This window comes from Meriones unguiculatus, chromosome 2 (genome assembly GCF_030254825.1).
Source record: "Meriones unguiculatus strain TT.TT164.6M chromosome 2, Bangor_MerUng_6.1, whole genome shotgun sequence".
NCBI lineage: Eukaryota > Metazoa > Chordata > Mammalia > Rodentia > Muridae > Meriones > Meriones unguiculatus.
The window spans coordinates 46,418,684-46,444,493 of NC_083350.1; the positions used below are offsets into that span (position 1 = coordinate 46,418,684).

The 25,810-nt window shown below is 39.3% G+C and overlaps 1 long non-coding RNA gene and 1 pseudogene across 1 annotated transcript in view; one reads left to right on the plus strand and one right to left on the minus strand.

Annotated features, from left to right (window-relative positions):
• LOC132652129 (uncharacterized) overlaps positions 1–25,810 on the plus strand; it is a 199,241-nt gene that overhangs the window by 125,205 nt on the left and 48,226 nt on the right. The gene's annotated exons all lie outside the window — the stretch shown is intronic.
• LOC110548368 (large ribosomal subunit protein eL21-like) lies at positions 11,703–12,172 on the minus strand (annotated as a pseudogene).

Here is a 25,810-nt window from a genome sequence, read left to right on the forward strand (position 1 = left end):
TCCTTGTCTTTACCTCTCAATAGCACTAGGGGCCAGGGACACAACCTTTAGTACATAAGCCTATGGGGACTATTCCAGATCTCAACCGTAGTAATTTATCTTTAACAGAACTTAGAAATGACCCCTTCCACTCCACACCTAACCAGCCATGTATTTTCTACTAAAGTATTGTTTCCTATCAAAATGTACAGAGAATGTTTTGACATAATGTATCTTTTGTCTCAAAGCATATCTGTTCTATTTTCCAGTATTCCTTTTAGTCAGAGTTTTCATTGCTACTTAGTTTTACAAGGCATTTTAATTTTTATCTAACCCATTATTAATCGAAAAAAGTAGCTTATTTCTTAATGAGATATAATACTTCTAGATTTGGGCTGTGAATTTTTTTTCCCATGTAGGATACGCTTGGTCCTCATCTTGGTGCTATTTCAGGGAGGAATCTTTTACAATATGGGGCTTCACAGTAGCTTTTAGGTCACTGGGACATGTCTGGACTTGGATTGGGATATACTAGTCTTACTCTTTTTCCTTTCCTGTCTTGATCAGAAGGTTGGTAAATCTTTCTGTTCCACGAGCTGGCACTATAACTTGCAGCCCCTCAGATGTCACAAAGCAATGGGACCAATAGATCATGGCCTGAAATCACATGAGTCAATTCTATAAATCGATCTTCTGAAGTATTTATGATACTAATAGAAATCTGCCCAACATCAGTTCACACAGCATAAAATTTGCCCCTGGAAAGCATACAAGACATACAGGATGTTGCTAGTTAGCACATTTACAAGGTTGCACAGCATTACCATTTTCTGATCTAGAATCATTTCATTATCCTAAAAAGAAAGCCTTTGTGAATCTGTAATCATTTGCATTTGACCCTCATAAATTCATGAGTTTTGTTTCTGAAGTCTCCTTCTCAAAGGCAGTTGCTGACACCTGCCATTCTTTCTTTTTCTCCCATAGAAGTCTAGCTCACTTCTGGGGGCCGAAGAGGCACTAACAGAAACACATTGCATTGAAATTCATTAGGCTGATTGCAGTTAGACTTTGAGGCCATGTGCTGTTTGGAGGAATACAGAAAAGGAGTTTTAGCTTTTCTTGCTCTCTTGACACCAGCTGAACCCTCAGGCAACATGCTTCCTGGCTTTAGGCCAAGTCCTGTTTCTCTGTAAATGAGGGACACAGACTTGATGATTTCTACAAGATGTACCAGTCTAAAATGGCACTAAGCACTGCTAATCTTGAAATCGAGACTGACCTGAGGAGTAAAACAATTTGTTGAATGAACACAGCAGAGCTCTTTGTATTTCCATAGGGATTTTAGCTCCCCTCCAGTGATTATAGGATGTGCAATCTATATTGGCTCAGTGGAACCATGGTGACATTACTGAATTATGAATCTGTTGTTCTTGGTCTAGGTTTCAACATTAGGAGTTTATTTTATTTTCTTGTTTATATTTGAGGTTAATATATTTTTGTATTTGGGAGTTTATTTTTTTTAATTAGGAGCCAACGAGCAGATAGAATTGATGTCCCCCAAACAGAAAAATGTATGGAATTTATATTGTACTTGGAAGTTGAATGCCTTTCTTTTTCTACCTATGTAGCCATAGGTAGTTTTAATTATCTTTCAATTCAGAAGAGCCCAGTGTCTTCTAGGACATCGTTGGGGGTAAAATAAATGGACTATTCCTCATGTTTCCCAAATGAGTGGTTCAGCATTGTATAAATGAGGTCAGAATGGTAAAGAGGACAGCTGTTCTGTATTTCTACTTCCCTGGAGATGAAGGTCAAAGAAACCTTTCTTTTGCTTAACATATGCCTCCCCAATGGGCTGTAAACAAATGTGCCTGGTACCCCAGCTGCAAAGGGAAAGGAGGCATTTGAAACAGCCTTCAGAGCTGTTGAGCATACATACCTTTGATTCTCTTTTCCCATCTCTTTGCGGTGTCTTTCTTTCACAACACGAAGCCATTGATTGAGTGAAGTTAGAATAACTTTTGACACAACTAACCAAAATAGATAGCAAAGGGACTGGTTGCTAAGCGCAGCTCTGCTGGATTCCTTGGCTGACAGCCTGAATTAGCATACCCGGCTTTGCAGAAGTTAAGTCCTCAGTTATTGGTGGCTGCTGGTTTCAAAGCTGATGGTGCTTCTTGAGTAAGAGTAAGTTACAGCACTTGTGATGTTAAGGGGGAGATCACTTAATATTACAAGCCATAAACCTCCCTATTCAAATGTAATACTCAACAAAGGTTTTGTACCTACTTTATGTCATCTGAAATCTGAGGGTATTGTCCTACCCAGTGCAGGAGTCCCCAAATGACCAGTGGGATTTGAGTTCATTGTAAAACACACGAGGGTCTTTTATTACAAGCTCGAGCTGGGTGGCCCTTTACAAAGATAAAGGGGCAAGTGATCCCCAACTCTGGGAGAACAGGTTTTTAAAGGGACAAAATGCAAGCTGGGAAGTGCAAGTCTTGGCATTACAGGATTAGGTAAGAGGGTCTCTAGGGGAGCTGACCTTTAAAATGATTGGTCTGTTTTTAAGTGCTAAGGCTGCAAATGATCAGGCCTGGCTACCTGGGAGACACCTGACCCCCAGTACTGCCCTGTTATGTGCAGGTTAGGCTGTAGCAGGGGGGAGGGGTTCACAGATCTCTTGGGTTTTTTAGTGGCTCTGTGACCCCAGTCACACCCTAAGGTTTATCTGGGTGGGGGACTGCTGCTGGACCTCTGCTCTGAAAGGACTGTGATCTGGTGATTTTGCCCCAGCCCCAGGAATTTACTCTAAGTTTGTGAACCTCTCAGTATAACAATAAAGCCATAGTGTCTATTCCCATGAAACTCAAGTAAGAGAGAAAGAGAGTTAAAGGAATGAAGGGCTGGAGGCAGGAAGGAAGAGAAGAGGGAAGGGAGAGAGTAGAGACAATTGTTAGTATTTCAATGTCTTTGTTCTGTTCTTCTATTCAGCAATGGTAGCAATGTCTTTCGTCTTTTTTGTTTGTTTTGTTTTCCTTTTTTATTTTTCTGAGACAGGGTTTCTCTGTGTAGCCGTGGCTGTCTTGGACTTGCTTTGTATATCAGACTGGCCTTGAACTCACGGAGATCTGTCTGCCTCTGTCTCCCTGAGTACTGGGATTACAGGCTTGTGACACCATGCCCTGTTGTTTTTATACCACAAAATCAAAGATAGCTTGCCTTATACACATCAAAATGAGAATGTATTTGTGGATTTTTACCATTCATAGTTTACAGAAAAAAACCTGGTAACGGAAGATAGCTACTTTTTGTTAAAAATGCAAACAATATGAAAGATAGTATGGTGAGACGTGAAAGTTAGCTGGCCTTGTTCCATGTCTTCATATCACGTGATAAGCCTATTGATAAGCAGGTACTGACAGTGTTGGTGTACTAGAAGAGCGTGAATATATAAATGGAAACAGTGTCAACTATTAATATTGTATATGCAAACACGTATGGCATAATTTTAGAACAAAATAGACTATATTATGCAGTTAATGTTCTCCATTAAAAAAAACTTAAAGGTATAATTTTGGAGTAATATACATACATATCTCTGATAATACTCACTTTAAGAGACACTGTAATATTAAAAATTATACCTTTGTTAATGGGTATTTATTACTACATTCTCAGGAATAATGTTTTTACATCCTTTTTCCTGTTTATGGAATATTTTTGTAGAATAGATTCTTAGAAGCTGGTTTTCTGGTCATAGGGAATATCCATTCATATTTTTTATAGACTGTCAAATTAGCCCTCTCCATGTGTCATATTCTGCAAAAGGGTTTGAGAATGGATGTTTCTTATAATCACATAAAATCCATCTTTAAAGTCAAGTGTTTCCATGCCGCTGATGCATTTGACTTCCAATCCTCAAATTCTTTATCCTTTTCTGAATGGGTCCAATAATCTTGCAAAGTCTGATTTTCTGCTTCACAGATGAGTAGCTCTGACGGTTTTACACTAAGACATGCCTTGGAAATGGAAGTAGAAAAGCTTTTGACTCTCAGAAATACTTCTAAAGCCAACTGTAAAGCTGCTGGTAGAATTGTGAGTGGAACATGAGTCAAGTTAACTTTAGCTGTCAGCGTTTCTGAGAGCAAAATGTAGCTTCACAGCTATCAGCTTCTTTCAATAGCCTTCATTAGGGAATTTCTGTTCTTCCCCCAGGAGACATTTAACCAATAAAGAAGGTTATCCATGCACATATATGTATCTGTCAAGTCATTGCTAATGAACCATTCACTCCATAGAGAATCAACAACGTAATGCTCTATATCCCCCTTCCTTCAACCATGATAGCTCAGCTCTGTAAAAACTCTTTTATGGTTAATTATACAGTGTGGAATTATTTAGTTTTATACTGACAACTCACAAATACCTAATCTTATTTCACCTCTTAACAACTATGAGGTAGACAATAATATTCTCATTAAATGAAGATGCCTAATGTCAGAGTTTAAATAACAGCCATGTAACTAGGTCATGGCAACATCACCATGCCCCTGGTAGGTATAAGGCTAAGAGGTGACTCATGTGTTGCTGTCACCTCCGCTGTTTTCACAGGGTTGCTGATGATCTTGCTAACCTAGTTCAACAACTTCAGGATCAACACTTTTTTCTGCATCTGTGTCCTCATCCTGAACGAGGCTTGAGACAAAAGACAAAAGACTTGTTTTTCTGCTTCAGCTCTCGACTCAGATTCTTTTAAAAAATTTTTAATGACTTATTTATTTTTATTTATGTACATTGGTGTTGTGCCTGTGTGTGCGCATATGTGAGGGTATGAGATCCCCTGGGATTAGAGTTACAGACAGTTGTGAGCTACCATGTGGGTGCTGGGAATTGAACTCAGGTCCTTTGGAAGAGCAGCCAGTGTTGGCTATTCACATCCACTCAAGTGCAGGGAAAGGCTGTCCTGTTGTGGATTCCTTTTGTAAACTTTGCAAACTAAACTCTCAAGTCAGAGAAGTGGCCAGGCCCCAGCCTGAGGAGCTTCCTTCCCACAGATTTCCCTAATGGCTCCAACAGTCATTTTTCTAATGGCTGTAACTGTCATTTTCAACCTAGACACAGGAGAGTGCCTAAACCACACCCTGCAAGAAAAACCCCATCAAACCCTGAACAGGAAAACCCAACAATCCCTGAGCTTCCTCAAGCTCTGGACTTCTAGACCCTGGAAACCCTGCCCTGAAAAGCTCTGCCCTCTAAGAAATCTTATGTAGCCCTGCTTACTGTTCAGTTTCTTGTAGTCTTCTTTCTGGAGCAGAGGCAGCCATCCCTGGATTCATCCCTCCACCCTGTATGCGTCCCTCCCAATAAATTTTTTTTTTAATGAGATTTGCTGCCTTTGTCACTCTCTCCTTGTAAGAAGCAAAAAAGGACAGAAGGGAAGTAGAGTGTGGTTGAGGCTCCTGAGCCCCTGAGCTCAGCTAAGGACACCCTCCTTTGGAAGCTGTACCACAGGCTGTATAGCACTCCAGCTCAGCCAGGGATATCCTCCCACAGGGCTGGAATGCCTCTGTTTAAGAAGCTTCCTCTCAGAGCTATGTGGTTCCTGGGCACCTGTGTCTCAGGATGTCCTTCTGTTTGGGTACTGTCCCACCTCTGAGCCGTGTGGTTCCTGTGCTCCCAGGTCTCAGGATGCCCTTCCATCTGAGCAGGAATGGCAGTTGCCAGTGCTCTCAACCACTGAGCCATTTCTGTATCCCCATCTTGACTCATATTCTTAACCCATGGGTTATAACTTGTTTGCTGTCACACGAGTATTTTGTTTCAAGTTATTACGATTTTTGTTTCAGTACCTAACTAAGCTCTAAGAGATCAAACATTCTATTGTGCCAACTTGTCTTGTATAACCATGAATGTTTTATCCAATTTCTACTTTCATTTGATCAATGAAAAATTTGATTCTCATACACCACTTTATTTTATTTTTTTTGGTACCGTTCTGGTTACTAAATACTTATCCAATAAATGTTTCAGGTATAGTTCTGGGTGCTAGGGATGTGATATTGACCATAATAGATACAGGACTGATAGCCTAGAATATAACCAATAAATGATCAGATTATCAAATACATCTAAAGTTGCAATTGTGATAAATATTAGGTGAATCACATGGCGCTAAAAGTCTACTCTAGAAGTATTAGGCTTTGTCCCTGAGGTCAGAACAGCTGTCCTTGAGAGAATGCCATTTGAGATAAAAGCCAGAGTATGGTGGGAGTTACATAAGAAAGCAGAGACAGGGAGATTTAGGCTTAGAGAAAAGTGTCGTCAGGAATAATGTGGGGTAAAGGAGCATGGGAAGCATTATGTACCGGAAGAGAGGGCTGAACATAGAACAAAAGAATACAAGGTGCGAGATGGGGGGTGGGGTGAGATCAGAGTGAGTCTACCCTGTACATTCTAGGCTCTGTTAAGGGTCCTGATCTTTGTTACATGTGAAAGGGGCAACCATGGTGGATATGGCAGCAATGTAATGGGGATATGATCAGATTTTTAGACTCATTTTTCCTGGGCATGGCAGTGTGGGTTTTGGGTAGTCTGATGATGTCAGAGGCAGACTGCTTAGTACCTTTAAGTAGGGTAAGAGTCAGAAAGAGTAATGTTAGAGGTGAAATGGGCAACTTTTGGTGATACTGGATGCAGTAGTGGGGCAATGGGATGACTGCAAAGTTCCTAGGTCATACAATGGACCAAAGATGACTACTGAGGTAGAGAGAAAGAGATGGTACTTACTGAGTTTGCTTGTCTTTAAGTTAATTGCTCCAAATAAAGTTTTTATAACTCCTGAGTAGGAGTCGAAGCCCACTCAAAGTAGCTTGAAAAAGATTAAATGGACTCAGTAGGATATATATGTATATACATATGAGTATGTTTATATATAACAATAACTGAAGTATAAGTTCTGAATTTGAGAAGGAGGCAAGGGGGCATAGGAAGAGTTTGAAGAGATCAGAAAATGCTGGAAATGATGTCAGTACATGTATGAAATTCTCAGAAGTTTCTTAATTAAAATAACAGATTTCATGTAACTATTTAGGGATGCTTGCAAAGACTACAGTAGGAGGACCATGAGGTAACTGGTGCTTCTTTTTCTGGCTGTCAGGCTTAGTCTTAATGTCTTCATTCTGTGTCACACTCTGAGGTTTGTTTTCCTGGACAATTTTGTCAGCTCTGTTTGCATAGTATTCACTGGAACCACTATAACCAGTTGTCTATAGTTTCTATCTCCCAATTCGCAGAGAGACAGTAGAGGTTGAGGGAGTGTTTCCCTGCTCTGATTGGCTGGATCAGTTTGTTGTACAGTCAGGGAAAAGAGTATTTCTATGTATTCAGAATTGGTGATCATGTTTTTTAAAATTCATAGCTCAAGCCCGCTTTCAGGAAAACAAATCAGTAGGTTTGAAGAAGGCCCCAGGAATATATATTTATAAAAAATGTGATGCATGAATTTGAGACAATTGCCCCTTGGCTTCTTTGACAGATGCCGTTCTAGTTTATAGAAAGATATCCAGCAATTTCTGATGTAAACTCTGACCATGACCTCCTTTTGAAAACGAGCCCTTTATTTCTTCATTTATATAATGGGCCCGCTCTTTATCTCTATCTAATATTAAAAGGCAAATCTGAAGCCTTTTTGTAATGGTCTCAGTCTGTTGCAAAGAGAAGCTTCTTTGATGAAGGACAAGAACTGCACTTATTCATGGGTATAAGGACAAATATTTATAATGCAAGTTAAGAATTATGGTGGTTTAGCAAAGTGACAGTTATAGGTCCTTTAACTCTTCCAATATCCAGGTCCTTATTAGTCCTGGATAACTGACTACAATTCCAGTACCAGGTATGATTTCTGTCTTGTTGAGTGAGCCTTAAGTTCAATCCGAGAGCTGTTGGTTACTACCAAGCATGAACACCACTATTGTACTGTTAGAGTTTTTGTGTCATGCAGGTAATTGTTGTGGTTCATGGGCTGTGTGTGTGTGTGTGTGTATGTGTAAAACAACAATTAAATAAAAAGAGACTGTGAATTTGAGAGAGAACAGGAACAGTTTATGGAGGCGGAAGGAGGAAATAGAAAGAGAAATGATAAAATTATATTATTATTATTTCAAAAAAAATAAAAGAAATATTGTTTAAAAAGGTAAATCTGGAGGCTAATAAGATGACTTTGGAAATAATCTTGGAACTCTCTTTCCTGGTATCATAAATATGAATGATGGGTTTAATATACATATATATCTAGGCAATTTCTGCATTACTTGGATTATATCAAGTTCTTCTTATACTTACTCTTTGCTGATGATGACCTCAAAATGAACAAGACCTCATCAGTATTTTATTGTCAGCATTCAAGAATTGAAAATGAAACTCTTAAATCACCGCAACTTGTCCCTCCTAAAGTTCTTGCAAGGAGAATGGAAGAAAGTTCTTAGAAAGTCAATCAAAGTACAGTTTGTAACTGTCTATTTTTTTAAACTAGCATTTCTGATTTTGAAAGATCCACTCTGACAAGTGCCACCCAACAATGAGCAACATTATACACAGTATTTTATTACAAAACTTGCCCAACTGTAAGACCAGTGGAATATCAATGGGAGGGGTGCCTGGAAGGTTCGCCATCCAGTGCCTTGAACAAGTGTGCCCCTATGACTTTACTCCAGGCTCTCATTTCTCCTTGCCCTTGGTCACAACAAAGAGGATACAGCTCTGTCACCTCTGTGAAACTTCTGCCTTGAACTAAGAATGATTCTTATTGCCAAGAACAGGGATATTCTTGGACTCATGCCTCTTAGGAGGCTAGCTCCCCTAGACTTTCCTTGACTAAAGCTTCCTTCCCTAAACTCTTTTCTTATTATTTATGTGATCTCTCCTCTCTTCTACTTCATGTTCTACCACACAGATGATTATCATGAAGTTTCTGCACTGACTCTTTTTGTTTAGCGGTTTCTAGAGTCCTTCTCATTGTTGGTCAGTTCAGCATCTCCCTTTCTTTAGTTATCATTCACCTGCAGGGGATCCTCACCCACCTGTCTCCAGCCTTCGACTTTAACTTGAGCTCATATTTTCAACAACATCTGGAAGCTGTCACTCATTTCTCATATGAGCAACTGACATTCAACAAGTCCAAAATTTGGGCTTATTGTCTTCTTTTCCCACCATAATCCTTATTTTGTAATATTTACTTACTTAAGGTATTAGTATCCATCAAAACCTTGGCTATCATTCCTTCATTTTTGTTAGTTCTTCACAGCAACTCCTTCCATGGTCAAGTTTATACTCTAGATAAGGACTCTAGATAAGAAATGTCCCATCTTCTCTCTTTGCAATTCCCCATTGTTTTAACTCCAGAGTGATGTCATTGTCACAATTATTCTTCCAAGAGTTAAACCTATCTATGCATATTTAAAATTTCTGATGTTTGTTATGTCTTAGCTACATTATGATACACTTTATCCATAATATGAGATCAATTATTTAGCAGAACTTGCAGCATTTTCACAGTTTGGCACCATTCATCATTTTTAGCTTTAAGCAATGATTTCTCTCTTATAATAAGCTGTTTTTGAGTGATAAGTATGTTGTTGTGATGATTTGAATGAGAATAGTTCCCGTAGAATGACACATTTATTTGAATACTTGGTACCTAGTAGGTGGACTTATTTGGGAAAGATTAGGAGGTTTGACTTTGTTGGAGGAGGTGTATCACTGGGGGTGGGATTTGAGATTTCAAAAACCCATGTCACTCCCAGTTAACTCTCTCTGCCTAATGGATGTGTCTTAAGATATGAACTATCAGCTACTGCTCTAGCGCCATGTTTGCCTGTCTGCGACCACGCTCACATGATGGTTATGGACTCTAACCCTCTGAAATCATGAGTCTGAAGTTAAATGCTTTATTTTATAAGTTGCCTTGGTTATGGTGTTTTATTACAACAATATAAAGGTAAACAAGACATTTACTTATAATAAGACTTTCATCATCAGAGGGACAAGCACAAACAAAACAGGAATATTAGTTTTACACATTAAAAAAAGTGATACTAAGGAAAGTTATATGACTCATCCAAGCTTACATAAGCAGACAGAAGAGGATCCCCACTCTGCTCAGTCACTCTGCCACTGTCTGTATAGAAGCTACATTGAGCCTCTTCCTCTGCCCGTACTTTGCTCAAGCTACCGCCCCTGCTTTCATTGTTATACTTGTCAAACAGCCTGTGAGAACCCAGTGCAGAGATCACCTCTCTGTAAAGCTTTAACAGAATTTTTGCATCAATATAGAGTTGAGGGTGCCTTCTTTAGCGTTTCTCCGTCATGTTCCTCTTCACTCTCGTTTTATCACTATGTTGTGTATAACTCACTTATAGTACTCTGCATCGCCTGACAGCTTCTCAATCTGTCTTCACTAAACTTGGGTGAGACTTCTGTGAGGATTCTAGGTTTTAGTTGTCTTAGGTCTTCAGTATCTGCAACAGCAGCATTTGGCAGGGGGTATTTCCATGTTCTTATTAAATTGCTAGTGACTAATCTAAACATTTATTTTAAGTAAAATAATTTTAGGTGTTAACATAAGAACACTAAGACTTCTCAGCAGGCTGGCCAGAGTTTATGATAGACTGTAGGCAGGTGTTTTCAAGAACATTAATTGAAACTACCTCAAATGTAGTTACTTCTGTAGGAGGTTTGGAGAACCTCAGTAGAGATGCGATACAGTCAGTTTGACGGCTGATGAGACACTTCTTAGTGTTAAATAACAGAAAACCCAACCAAATTCACTAAAGGATAGTTAGTTACTGTTTCTCTATTATAGAGAAAAACAGTGATAGGGCAGAATTTGACCCAGACCCTGTGATTCATTGGAGTTTCAAATGTTCTCTGTTGTAGTCCTAGGACTACACTGGCTCATTCATGCTCACAAAACTTGTGTGTATTTCCCAAGTAGCCAACAGATTCTCTGTTTAGATCAATTTGGGTCAGGTGAGTTCGAAGATGTAAAATATAGTCACCTGGCATCCCTATGCTACACTCATTCATGATGCAGCACTGGTTTTGCTTAAACAAATTGGTGCAGGGAGGAAAGGCAGACTTAGCAAAAACCTGGTTTCGGATACACAGCCCCAGGCAAACACAAGGTGGGGAACCACCTTGAGTGATCCTTATAATAAAAGATGGAATGGATCTGGGAGCCTGCAGCTGCTGCCAGCATTCCTTTCAAGAGAGACCTATGCTTCAGTCTTCTGGAAGAGCAAGACACCCAGAGCACTGTACTGTTTTTCTGTGTCATCATGACATTTCAATAGGGAAGGGTATTGAACACTCCCCCTCTCTGCCATGCAGTCCAGCTGGCATGGTGAGTCTTGATGGGCCTTTCAGACCCAGGATGGGTTCGATAAGGGAGGCAGGAAAGCATGTCCCTTAAGTGTATGCCCTGGCTTCCTTCCTGCTGGGTTATGACTTGCTTGTGTCCTTGCTTCTGCTAGGCAGCCTCCATACACCTATTCCTTCTGGGTCCCAAATAGCACTTTGCCTTACCTGCTTAGCTTTCTCAATTCCTCACTTCCTGGAGTTCTGCACTGTTAGTTTTTCCAAACTCTGCCCATATTTTTAAATTAATTAATTAATTTATTTACAGCCACCACCTTTATTTTCATTTATTTATTTATTTTTGTGCATCAGGCCATGAACTCATATGGAATGGGCTCCAGCAGCTCTTACTCTTTTTCGTTGGTCCTCACAAAGTGTGCTTCTCTCAGGAGTGCAGGCTGGGCGCCCAGGTGCCCTTCTTTTTGGCCTCCTTCTTGTTCTGGTCATTCTCTTCGCGCTTCAGAAAGCTGTCCCTGCTCTCAGAGCGCTTGATGTGCTCAGTGTCCATGTTGACTCTCTTGGCTAGGGTCTCGCCCTTAACCTACTTGCTCACAATGATGCCCACGGCATGCTGGATGCTGCTGTAGACTCTTCCCATTTTGCGGTGGTAACACTTATGGAACATTCCGTTTTGGACAGTGCCTATACCGTTGATGTCTACAATGCCACCCTTTTTGTAGATTAACGTGTATGTGGCCAAAGGAACAACTCCATGTTTCCTAAAAGGCCTGGAGAACACTTTGAGAGTGCCCCTCCTCTTTCCCTTTGTGTTTGTCATCTCGGCGAGTTAATGCAAGATGACTGCCACACTGGAAAAGCCGATATATATATATATATATATATATATATATATATATATATATTTTTTTTCATTAAACTCACTTCAAATTGCTTAAGCTGGCTCTCTGCCAAGACCCTTACCAATAGAATAGGCAACTAGTTCTCCATTTCTCTCCTAACATATTTTCTTTCTTTTTAAAATTATTTTTTATTTATTTTTAATTTTAATTATTATTATTTATTACAATTTATTCACTTTGTATCTCTGCTGTGGCCCCCTCCCTCATCTCCTCCCAATCCCACCTTTCCTCCCTCTTCTCCCTTATATCTCTCCCCTAGTCCACTGATAGGGAAGGACCTCTTCCTCTTCTATCTGACCCTAGCCTACCAGGTCTCATCAGGACTGGCTGCATTGTCTTCCTCTGTGGCCTGCAAGGCTGCACCCTTCCCCCTCCCCAAAGGGAGGTGATCAGAGAGCCTGCCATATTTTCAATCACTGAAGCAGCACCTTTTCAAAAAAAGAATACTACTGCTAAAGGTAAATGTTATTTAGTTAGGAAATAGAGTTTCTTTTCATCAATGTGACCATTTGTGATTCAATTGCCTTGTCAGCAACTCCATCTCAGGACATGTGCAGTGGCCAGGCAGGGCCAGAGTGTTCTTTTAATAATGATCACTAGGCATCCCCTTTTAGTTTACATATTAATTTAAAAATTTATATGTAACTCTTGAATTTAGATACAAATAATGAATTCAAGTGAATTTATCTTAGTATCTTAGTGTTTTATCTTTAGTATCTTAGTATCTTAGTGCCATAGCATGAGTTGTCATTCTCATTAACTAGTGCAGTTTTTGACTAATGAAGAAATAATATTTTTATTTAAGTCATGACAATAGTATTTATCACTCAAATTACTAATATAAACTTTTTTATTTTTAAAACTTAGTAAATGATAGCCTCAAAGGTGTATTATCTAAAATTATGTTAATATTCTCTCAAAAATAATGACTATCTTATTTCTTTTATCCTGGAATCCTTTGTCTTTGATTTTAGGGACTATATCTTGCTATTGAGTTCAATTTTGTCCCTTTGGTTTGGTGATTTCTTACTTAGATATATTCTGATATCGTTAAAGTTAGAAATAGTGACTTCGTTAGTATTGTAGGATCCATTGTCTTTAATGTGGGGATGTTTGCATTTTCAAGCACTTAAACATAATGCCTGTGGCAGATTCTTGGGTATAACCTTTGAGATTTTGATTTAATTGGTCCCTAATAATCAGTTTGTTACCTAAGCTTAATATACTATCTGCCTTTCTAAGAACTTAGGGAAGTCCTTGAACTCATTTACTTGTTTATTTATTTGCTAATTCAAGAAATAAAATGTAAACGCTACTTACATTTCAGTGACTATTCTGAGACCTATGGAGATAAATATCTGCAGTCCCTGACATCATAATGCTTGTGGTTGAGGTTGGAAATAAGCAGCTCGTGAACAGAAGCAGCCATAAAGTAAGGCGTGTGCTTTGCTGCAGGCGTGAAAAGTCTTCTGAAAACACATGGTTAGAAAGCTGAAATACACCTGAAAAGATGGCCAGGACATTTACAATGGCCAGGCAGGGCCAGAGTGTTCTAGGCCTCTGACATTGTCACTAGCCACAGCTATTAAAGGACCTGACTGTAACCCTGATGACCTGAGATCCATTCTGGAGACGCACGTGGTGGGAACACAGAACCATACACCCCCAAGTAGTCTTTTGACCTCCATACATATTCCATGACACATACCCCACTCACCACACAAAACAGACGATGAATGAAAATAAAATTAAAAACCCAACCACTACCCCCACCACCAACATCACCGAAACCCAACATAAAAAATTAAGAAAAAGAGATAAATGAAAGACTTAGATTTAGCAACAGAATTTTATAACTTTCTTGCCTTATGGGGTAAAGAGAGAAAAATGTTAGTGCTATCTAGGCAAATTTAGAACTTCTCTAAATATTTTCCCTTTTCTCCTGAAATTCAGCCGCCAACTGCTCTAGCCTTTACTTACTAATTAAGCTTAAGGAACAGGACACTTTCTTATTCCTTAGTATTTAAACTGAAGCAAAAGAAAGAGAAGGGAGCTGGCATCGGCTGGCACATACACTGTGTTTCTTGAGGATGAAGATAAAATTTATTATTCTAAGTTTTCTAACTTGGGTAATTGTAGATCGTCCGTGGTCAAGCTGGCTTTATTGTCCTATAACTCTCAGTTCTGTGGTTTGCATGCTCTCTAGGCTTGAGCTGCTCTCCCAAAAGGCTTCCGGCTTTGCTGTTGCTGCAGGGGAGTCTTACACACAGATGGCTTTTAGCACGAGCGTCAATTTGCTAGGCATTTGCCTTGATTACAGTGCATTCTCTGCACTGATTGTTAGCAGAGTGAAGATTTCTTGCATGGAGAAAATGTTTCAGGATCCGGATAAAGAAACCCTGCACTTGGCAGATGATCTCCATGTGACTACACACTGATGAAAAGGCTGCCTGGTTCCTTTAATTTATTCAGATAAATTTCTAGAAGCAAGGATAAAGCCAACACGAGGCACTGAAGGGAAGAGTGGAGCAGAATTTGCAGCTGTGAGTAGATATTGATTCGGGTGGATAATTACCTCCATCTTGTTATATGGTCTCATTTTCTTCTCTTGCAACCTTGCATATAAGTATAAAAATCTTATCTGACATACCTTGCACCCACTGGAAAAAAAATTCATTTCAATGAACTTCATTTCAAAATCATTCAATGGTCTTTCCAGGAGAGCACAGGTACAAAAGGCAATAAATACCTCTCTTATTTGAAACTGATTTTATTTCATTTCTTATGTTAACTTTTAAATCAACCCTTTATTACAGTGTTATGTAAGTTTCTTATAGGAATACTAAAAAACAAAGCCATTTTTTTAACGTAAATTTATATCCGGGTGACCATGTGAGTACGGAACCACTGAACATAAGAGGAACATAGCTGTCCAGTCTGCTTATTTTGCCCTTAGTCTGTTTTGTGATCTCTACCAGATGATTTTTGTCCTTATCCCTGTGTAGACTTTTTTTTCCCCGAGACTCGGTGAGAGTGGATCAGAGTAGGTGGCTTCCCAGGGATAACTCTAATCAAGCCAAGTTTTCGAATCAGCTGACAAGAGTAGGCTTTGCTGTCAAATTGTGAGAACCAGAGTGAAGCAGAAGACATTCTTGTCTGGAGAAATTCCTTCTACAAGGTCTACACATAATACCAAATGTTGAGTGTTTGGGGAATGGGAAACATTTTCCTAAGCTTGTCACACAGGCTTTATTCACCACAGCAGCAGTTTGCACTCTTGCACAGAAAACAAGACTAGCACAGAGATAGGCTTTTCCTTCAGAGGGTGATACATGGCCTCTTCACATTACAGCTTTCTTTTCTTCTCCTTTCCTCCTTGTGACTCTTCTTTCCAGTGTGAGAAGTACTCCCTTCAAAGCCAGCGTTCTGAGCTGCTGCCTAGGATGCCTGGAAGAGCCTGCTGTTGAGGGAATCATGCACAGGAAGGGGCAGGATACACTCCTTCTCTGCTTGCCTGAGTCAGAGGTTTTCCGTGAGAGTGTATAGGTAATCCGTGATATGCTTATGTCATGAATCCTCTGTGCCTCTGTGCCTTTATCTCCTCTGTGTGATATTTGCTCACCTTCACGAATTTCCACACAGCTGTTCTATTTTCTTGTAGTCTTAAGGTCTTTGTCTTAGAGGGCACATACCCAACTTTTTTTCTCCACCTCACTATAACCAGCAGGATATTCATAAGGCCCTTCCTGCAAACCGTGGTTAATCCTTAGAGATTCCCTTTCATTACTCCATTTTAATTTTGAACACTCTGATGAATCATTTTATTACATTTGTTGGAGCCATTGAATATTAAAGTGTCATCAGCCTATTTGTTTCTTAGTTATTTGTTCTAGAAATCACTCTTTTTTTTCTTTTAGTCTCATGATGTCTCTTTGATGCCATCCAGTGTGGCAATTATAGAATGGCTTCAAGACTGAAGATATAATGATAATAATTATGTTATGTGCTTTCCGTGGTTTTATGTTTCATGAAACAATATTTACAAATCTGATGCAATGATAGTTTCAATTTATATGTAGGGGAAGGAGGCTGACCATGACTGGCAGTCAAGGACCTCAAATGTCCACCACACTTCCACGAGAACACGACACATTTGAACCGTCAGGACTGGGAGTTACGGACATTTCCTTTATTGGGGTTTCGCAACATGACTCAACTGGTGAAAGTGCTGACTGGCAGCCTCTCTGGCTTGAGTTTAGTCTTTGGATCCCAGATGGTGGAAGGAGAGAAGCAATGCCTACAAGTTGCTTTTTATCTTCTGCACATATCACCCCTCCCCAGATACCATGCAGCTATACACACACACAAACATGAAACAAAGGTAAAATGTAAATATATATATATTCATTATAAAGTGCTCATTTTTAATCTTCAAGTATTTTGTTACAGTACTAAATGGATTAAGCCAATCAGTTATCTGCATGTTTTTTACTACTATCAGCGGAAACACTGAGCCACAGGAACCATTTTTTTGGGAAATACTTTTTTCATGGGCCTTATTTTTATTTCATAGATGAACAGCATCTATTTCACTTAAATCTCAGGTCTCTTTTACTACTGAGATAAATTTGAGTATATCTTCCACTTTTTTTTTTTTGGTGAATAATCTTTAAGAAGTTTGAAGAACAGAACTGCTGAAAATGAAGATAGCACTTGTGATGCCATTGAAACTGATTTTTTTTTCCTTGCTCTCAAATAACCATCTAGAGAAATGTTCTCTGTAAGGCAAACTAAGCAGGGTGAAGATACGTCTGAGATGCAGAGGTAGCTGATGGGTTCTGGAGAACACAACGAATGAGTGGGCAGCAGCCCCCTATCTATTACCATCACAGGCTGTATGACCCTGACCTCAGCCCTTTTCCTTCTCTGACTCTGGTTGACTGGAACCAGTATGCGTATGTGTTTAATATTCCAGCTAAAATAACATGTAAGAAAGCTTTTAGGTCATCAAAGAATTTTGGCAACAACTGGAAGGAGCCTTCAAAATGCCATTTTTTTAAACTATTATGATTTACTTTAAAAACCAATGTTATTTTGGGGGGATTGGAGACTCTTCTTTTCCATCATGTATACATGCTAACTTTAGCATGGAAGTAATATTTTACATTAAATATCATTGAACAAAATAGAAACTTCCATAGTTCCAATCGCTGCTGTATCATAGCCCAGCAGTTTACATGGTGCAGTTTGAAATAGAATAGATATTTCTAAAAGTTCCTTTCAGGCCTCTGACTTATGATTTAAGGACACTGAGTAAATTTGCCATCTGATGCACTTACCTCCTCCTCCAATCTGATTTCTTTGATGTTTGGGGACTGAGAAAGTGTTCTGTAGGGAAAATAATCACCTGTAAAGTGACAGCCAGTCTGATGTCAGCTAAATTTATTGAGCCTAATCATAAAAGATTTTGTGACTCTCAAAACTCTTGTTGGAGTCTATATGAATTTATTGCCCTCAAATTGAACTTATACTTGCAAATGGCTATCAGAATGGTTTTTTTTAAAAAAAAAATGAACCAAAGCAAAGAAAACCAAAACCTAGGTCGGCACATACACCTATAGTGGGATTTAGTGCAATAGACTTTTGAGGGCTGAGTAACCTTCATTAAGCATATTGATTCTTTTATGTCTCACATTGCCTCTCTGTGAACTCTGACTACTAATAAACCCTCCAAACTGGCCATTTCTTGACCTGTTTGCCCTTAGAAAGGAAGATGATTTGAGAAACAGTCTGAACTATTTGAATTCTGTTATTTCCCATAATAAAACCTATCTCTGGCTTCAATAAAGAGTCTGTGAACTTCAAATGAACTGTATTTAATTTTGTGGGCAACCAAAGGGAAATGGACCAACACAAAGAAAGACATATTAGCTTCAAGAAGCCTGCTCTTCCTCCTTCAAACTCTTTCCTAAGTTAGTTAGTAACCAGCTAGGGTCTCCAGAATGCACTATAAATTAAATTCAGTAAAAACTGCTGTATGGGAAACCAGTGTCAAACAGTTAATTTGCACAAAGAAAATTTGACCAAAAATATACAAGGTCACATGTATTATTTGATTAACACATCTGTCTTTTACCACAGAGAAATATACTCAAAGGAAAAAAAAATACTGTTTACAGTTCGGTTGATGAGTGTGGAATTAGAAAAATTAATTTTATTGGCTGATCTTGGGTTTTAGGGCAACAAATTAAACATATGGTGAAGAAATCTCTGCTTTGAGCAGACTGTGAGCTGGAGCTGTGTACCCAAATGAGTCCTCGTGTCAGTGACACTGCTCATGACCTGTATACACGGGGCTATCTGGGATGAGAGTTTCATTTTACAACTTACAACTTGGTGGCTTTTCATACCTTCCTTATTCGCTGACCTCACCTTCTGTAAAATCTTGTTCTGCCTTGCTCTATTCTTTTTATAGACTTTGAATCGTGGTGGAAAATTCAATCTTCTTTATTTCCTGGGTTTTGGAGTGCATCTCCGTGTCACCGCCACCCCTTCGAAGCCACTCAGACTCCAGATTGAAAATTCACTGCCTTACCTGCTCTTAGAAAGGACAGTTGTCTGAAGGAAAATTCTTGTCCCATAAAAAAACTCAATGGCCAACTTTATGAACTGTTTAACTTCTGGGAGAAAAGTGAAGCCTTATTGTCCCATCTTTCTCTAGATGGCCTCCAAATGTGACAATTACTGATAGTCAAGACTTCAGATAGAAGATGAAAATGCCAGTTTCGGCTCAGTGACTATTTCCAAGACCTCGTTAATCTCCCCATATTTTTCTCAGATGCTAAAAAGACACTCTAAGGCTTTTACTTCCTCTTGTTCTTTCTAAGAGAAAAATAAAAAGTTTAAGAAAGAAAGAAAACGTTCATCAAGGTATTGCAGTAAGCTACTGAAATTTGAACAAAGTAACAGAAGTCTCTGACAAGTACACAGACATACTGAGTGTTCAGAAGTCAAAGGCCTGCCTGCCAGGAATTACAACACAGGGAAGAAGAGACATAATCCAAAGTCTGCAAGGGTCGCGTCGCTTAAATAAGTTCTTTTAAGCCCCTATGGAACACGCCAAAATTTAGGGAAAGAAACGTAGTTAAATGGCTTCTTGTTTCAACACTATGTAGGAAATAGGTGCTAGATTGACCACAGAGTTACAACTTGAGTAGAAGCTATTGTCCTCAGGGAAAGTGCAGCCTAGCGGGAGAGCTGGGTATTGTTCAGATCACACAAGCTAATAAGGAATTTTAAGAGATCTGTGCTGCAAGGTGTTCAGTAGGGAGGAAGGTCAAGAAAAGCCGTCTCCGAAAAAGTAAGAGATGAGCTGAGATATGGGACGTGAGCCAGAGTGAATTAAGAGAGCGGGAGGAAAAGGTAGCACTGCCTGCAAGGGTTTAAAGGAAAACGTGGTGTCCGTAGGCTGGAGGCTGGGGACTTGGTGTGGAGCCGGATGCCATTCACATCATGAGAGCAAGGATATAAAACAGGTGCTTTTGCCAAGCCATATCATGCCTAAAAGATAAGTAACTAACAAATAAGGAAGTCAGAGAAAGAGAAGATGAATTGTGCACGGTTTTTACTGGAGGAGAGAAAGAACAGTGACAAGATACCAGTTTCAGTAAAGCAAAAATGGCTGGCACACCGAATGTAGTAAGAGGCTTGCTTTGGTCCTTCCTGTGGTCCTTGGGCAAAGGAATCACAATCTCCGCTCTTTTTGTTTTCCCAAGACAGGGGATTGGAAGATCCTTTCTTCTCCTGGCTGTGGAATTGAGAAAGCTAGGCACAATGGTGAACCAGTGGCAGTCTGTAAAAAAGTCCAATGTCAACCAAGTGTGTAGCATTTGATGGATCTTTAATGCACATTTCAGTTTCCACCGCTTTCATACTCTTTTGTGCTGGTCTGTCTAGAGACAGGGGTCTCACTACATTCTCCAGGCTGGTCTCAAGCTCCTAGACTTAGGTGATAGCTCTGTCTCAGCGCTCTGAATGGCTATAGGCATGCCTGCTGCACCTGGATCATCTTTGCACTCTGGAAATACAAGTGTGACAAGGAGGCTCTGTTTCCACCCGTCACTGGAATAATTTAATGCCAGCACAAAAGGAGCCCCGTCTGTTGACAAGTGACATCAATCACTATAGTCATATTGAAGTGCTGTAGGAAAGATCCTGAGATGGCAGAATACTCAATTGTTTGATATTAGGTCCGAAGGGGACAGGCTAATGGTCCAAATCATGGGTAATTACTCTTATCCACCTGGTACACCTCCTTTCAAACCATTTAAAAGAACCATTTGTATTTGTGTGTTAACTTCTGAAACAATAACACAAATCATATCAAGACTTTTCTCTTACATATAACATAATGATCTCTCTCACTCTCCTTTTCTGGTTACTTATGTAGAGCCATGTATCCAGTAACAATTTTACTTATAGATGAGGAGCTGGAGAGACGGCTCACTGGTTAAGAGCACTTGCAGCTCTTACAGAGGATGTGGGTTCATTTCCCAGCACATGCATCAAAGCTCACAAACATTCCCAAATCCAGTTTCAGGGGATGAGTGCCTCTTCTGAATTAATTAGGCACCAGACATGCATTTGGTGCTCAGACACACAGCCAGGCAAAAAAATTACACACATAAATAAGTTGAAAAATTAAAAATATATGCTTACTTAAAAATTTCAGCAACATTTTACAGGTTCTTTTTTCTCTTTTGTAAGAAGTCATAAACAAGAAAATAGAAATGGTCTATTATCTTAAAACCCATATTTTGATCTAAAAATACATTCATACATGCAGTAAAAATAATACACACTAATAATAGGAATTTATAAAATCTATAAACTAAGTATTTTCATCTCTTCAGGTTTAGTTTCCTTTCTCAAATTGAACTGCCTTTGTAGTCTGTCATATACATACATATATATATATATATATAATGCATACACACATAATTTGAAGAGCCATAATTACACAAGTCACTTACAGTATATACACAGCAAATATGGTCCATACTGTCAACAGTAATATTCATCCTGCTTACTTACCTTCACAAAGCATCCTGGGATTATTCTGCAGCCCGAGAAACAAAGGTTGTACAGTGTTGCAGTGTCTGAACTCTTTTTCTGTGTATCCTGTGATTAAATAGCAGCTCTATAGTCTAATAGTTCCAAGATCTTTAAATAATCTGTTTAACCAATGAGTACCTCAGTGTCTCTGTTTTCTCCTCCTGTGTGTGTGTATGTGTGTGTGTGTGTGTGTGTGTGTGTGTGTGTGTATGTGTGTGTGTGTGTGGTGTGTGTGTACTCCTACGTAGGGCAAAATTCAGCATCAGGTGTCTCCCTTCACTGTTCTCCACCTGACTTTGAGTCAGGGTCTGTCACTGAACAGTTTCTTCGAAACTGGCCGAACAGTAAGTCCCAGGATCTGCCTGTTCCTGCTTTCTTAGTGCTGGGGTTACAGATGCTCACCATCATGCCTGCCTCTTCCATGGGTTCAGGCCATCTGCATTTACTCTTGCGTGCAGACCGTGTGACCTATGAAGTCATTTTCCCAACTTTTATCCTTCATTTTGGATACATATGCAAAGCATTATTTTATTTTATGTATAAATAGTTTTAGTTTTAAAATAACCTTAATTTCAATATCACCTCTTATTCCTTATTGTTTTCTAAAATAATTGTCTGGTCCAGCTTTCTCCAGTTGCCTCAGAAATATCATTTCTTTCATTGTGTTTGTTCAGATCAAGCTTCAAGTACAATTGGTTGCTATGCATCTTTATTTCATAGTTTTTCCTGTATGAATTTTCCTCCTCCTGCTCCCTTTCTCCACTGACTTCTTTACGTGACTACACATATTTTAGAGTTGGCTAACTCCTTCTTCATCAGTGTTCTTTAATATATGCCTCCATTTGCAAGGCTCCCCGTAACACCTTAGTTAGAGCTAGAGACCTGAGAATGCAATGTCTCCTAAACATGTCCCCTGAAAATGCTCATTTTTCAAACACTCCACAGTACCGTGCATAGGAGTGGGCACACCACAGCTGACACAGTCCTTTCTCTTCGGGCAGTCCCCTTGTCAAGTGGTGTAAGCAGGTGTCTCTGAGCCCTTGTGTATTCCTGGAGTTACAGACTCTATCAAACGGTAGAGTGTAGAAGATGGATAAGTCTAGAGTTCGTTATTCTCTTCTCAATAAGTTCCCACTCCTTTTCTAAACTGTGGATGGCTGGAGGACAGTTAAGGTGCAGAGACTGGGTAGAGCTCAGATCTCAGAGCTCGGAGCCTAACCCTAACAATTGCAAACCAAGCATAAACAAATAGATGGAAAATAAAGGGCTGAACTGAATGCACCTAAGGTAAAAATAGAGACATTGCAGACATCTATGACAGTATTATATTACTTTAGTATATTTTTTCTAATTGTGATTTTCATGTGCTAGATGAATGTGCTGTTTAGTATTTGTCAATTTGACATAAACTAGAGATACCTGGAGAGAGAGAACCTTAGCTGAAGAATTGTTTCCATCAACTGGCCTGTGGACTAGTCTGTGGGGGCATTTCTTATTTATCAATTGATTTGAGAGGGCTTGGTCCACTGTGGATAGTACCATGCTGCCCTGTCTGGGCTAGAGGTCCTGGGCTTCATAATAAAAGTAGCAGAAAAGAGAACACCAGTTGGTCATCCAATAACAAATGGCCAGTCCTGCAAACATGTTATATAGAGTGATCAGGTTGTGTTTCTGTATTTAGGAATAAACACACCACACACATACACACACACACACACACACACACACACACACACGGGGGGGGAGGGGAGTGGTAGTCACTGATCAAACCACAGAAAGCAATCCTCTGAGCATCACTCCTCCATAGCCTCTGCTTTAGCTTCTGCACTCCAGCTCCTGCTTTGAATTCCTGCTCTGCCCTCCCTCAGGGATGAACTGTGACATGGGAGTTGTAAGCTGAACTAAACCTCTTTTTCATCAAGTTGCTTTTGGTCATAGTTTTATCACAGCAACAGAGAGCAAAGTAGAACAATTAATTACTGAAAGGGGAGAATAAGACAATGAATAAGCAGCTACCATCATGATTTTATTACTTAACAATAGTTGCTTTTATTAATATTTTGTTTTTAATATAATATTATTTCCATAGTTTTGTCATACCTTATACATATGATGAAAAATTTTTAACTTAACAGTATGTTTTCTTCCATTATTAAGAAGTCTCTGTAGATACAATATTTAACAAATACATAAAACACCACAGAGTTGACATATCATATTTAACTGTTATTATAAAGTATTTGTTTACTGTTTATTATATGTCCAGGTTTATAAACATTTTTACAAATTTAATTATGGCTCAACAAACACTTATTAATTTTTTGGTTATTACAATATATTTGTGCCGGAGTTAAAACTTTTCCTCTTTTTTATAAATTTCTTCATAAGTAAAAAAAGAAAAGGAGAGAGGTAGTTGCTAAAGTACATAATAAAGTGTAAGGGTAGATATTGTTTATTATAATTTGCCCTTTGATTATTATGGTGGTATTATCCAACTTGCTATAACAAACAATAAGACACAGATACCTGTTAGAGTTTATAATTGCTTTATTTACCTTGGGCTGGGCAGATATTCCTCCTACACTGTCTGAATCACTCCATCATTCATCTTCCAGCCCCCATTCAATGCCATCATCCTTAACCATCCTATCTTCCATCCATAATCTTATAAATACTTGCTTTCATTCACCCCAGTTTTGGAGTCCTTCCTCCTAAGCCCCACGTGGTTTCTTCTCTAAGCTAACCCATTGTGATGTCCTCTTTTATTTAATTTTTTTCTTCTTTCTGTTTTTGTTTAAGGAGGATGGCTTTGGGTGGGGACTGGGAGATAGATGTTGAGGTGATTCAGACAGTGTAAGTAGGAATATCTGCCCGGCCCAAGGTAAATAAGGCAATTATACGATCTAATAGGTGTCTGTGTCTTATTATTTCTGATAGCGGATTAGATAATACTGCCATGATAATCGTAGTGCCAATAATAATAAGCAACATATAACCTTACATTTGTTTTTATTTACTACAGCAAGCAGTGAAGGAAAAACACTGAAGACGGTGAAGTAGGAGGAGGGAAGTTAAATGTCCAGGTGTGTAAGTGTCCTTGGGTGAGTGATTTACAAAGCACAGATATTTGGGTTCTAGCTCCAGCTAAACCGACTGGACAAAGTCAACAAACTGACTTGGCATCCACACAAAGCTCTAGTGTAAGGGGTTTGTGTAATACACTTTGAAAACAATGCCCACATTGCTTCTCCAGGATTCATTGAGCTGGTGAGCTTAGGTGTGGTTTTTCTGTGTGAAGGAAGATTGGTTGGAACTTGGAATGACCACTCCAGAGCCAACTCAGTCTGCTACTGTTTATTTTCCACTCTGAGGTCTTCTACAGTGGTTGTTGACCATACTTTCGCTCCTGAAGGACAATCTTTGCTCAGCTGTCTTATTGCTTTGATGTCCTCACAGGATCAGCACCCAGTGGTCCCAATTCCAATAGGAGAGTTTGCTATTTAGTTGGCTGGGTGGCTTCCACTTGATTGGCCAACATTGACTGAATGACACCACACATGCTAAATTATGTGGCAAGGCTTTCTGGGCTGGAATGTGTGCTTTTGAGGAAGAAATGGCTTATGTAAAGCAAATCTTGTCTTTAACAAGGACTTCAAAAATTTATTTCACTTGTTGAAGCTCTTAACTATGTCCTCATATTGGTAACCTTTGTGCAGGGAACACTGGCTGATTGGAGCATTCCTCCACCATTCATGTAACTGAGCACAGAACCTACCTACCTATGCAAAGGGTTTTTTTCCAGTCTCTCCAAGTGACTCTATGAGTTGTAAGCCAAAATAAATGGAAGCAGAAATAGTCCACCACGTGCTATTTCCAGAATTAAAACAGGTCACGAGTGATGGCAGGCAATGCACAATGAAATGTCTTCTGTGACCGTAGCAATTTTGGGAACTGAATGCTTTAAACTAGCGCTGCCAATAGAACCTTCAGGGGTGACAGTCTCCTGTAGTCTGCATGTGCTGTGAAATAGCTCAATAGTTATGAGTTCATACTGCGCTTACAGAGGAAGTGGTTTTAGTTTTGGAACCCACATGGTGGCTCACATCCACTCCTAACTCCAATTTCAAGGGATCTGACACCCTCTCTTTACCTGCAAGTGCATCAGCCATGTTCATGGTTCACATACATACACTCATGCAAAATTCTCATATGCATAGAAAGAAATAGACATTGAAAAACTAGAATCCATGTCATCTTATTGATTGTATACCTAACTCATCTCAACTTGCAAACTGTCGTAGCTGCAATGACTGAAATTCACCATCTAAAGAGCAGTTCTGAGTTGTTCTTTAATTTTCGGTTTAATCATTCTTTAGAATATTTATACTCTTTCTCCTTGTTTTAGTTAGATTTCTAATCTGCGAGGAAACACCACAACCAAA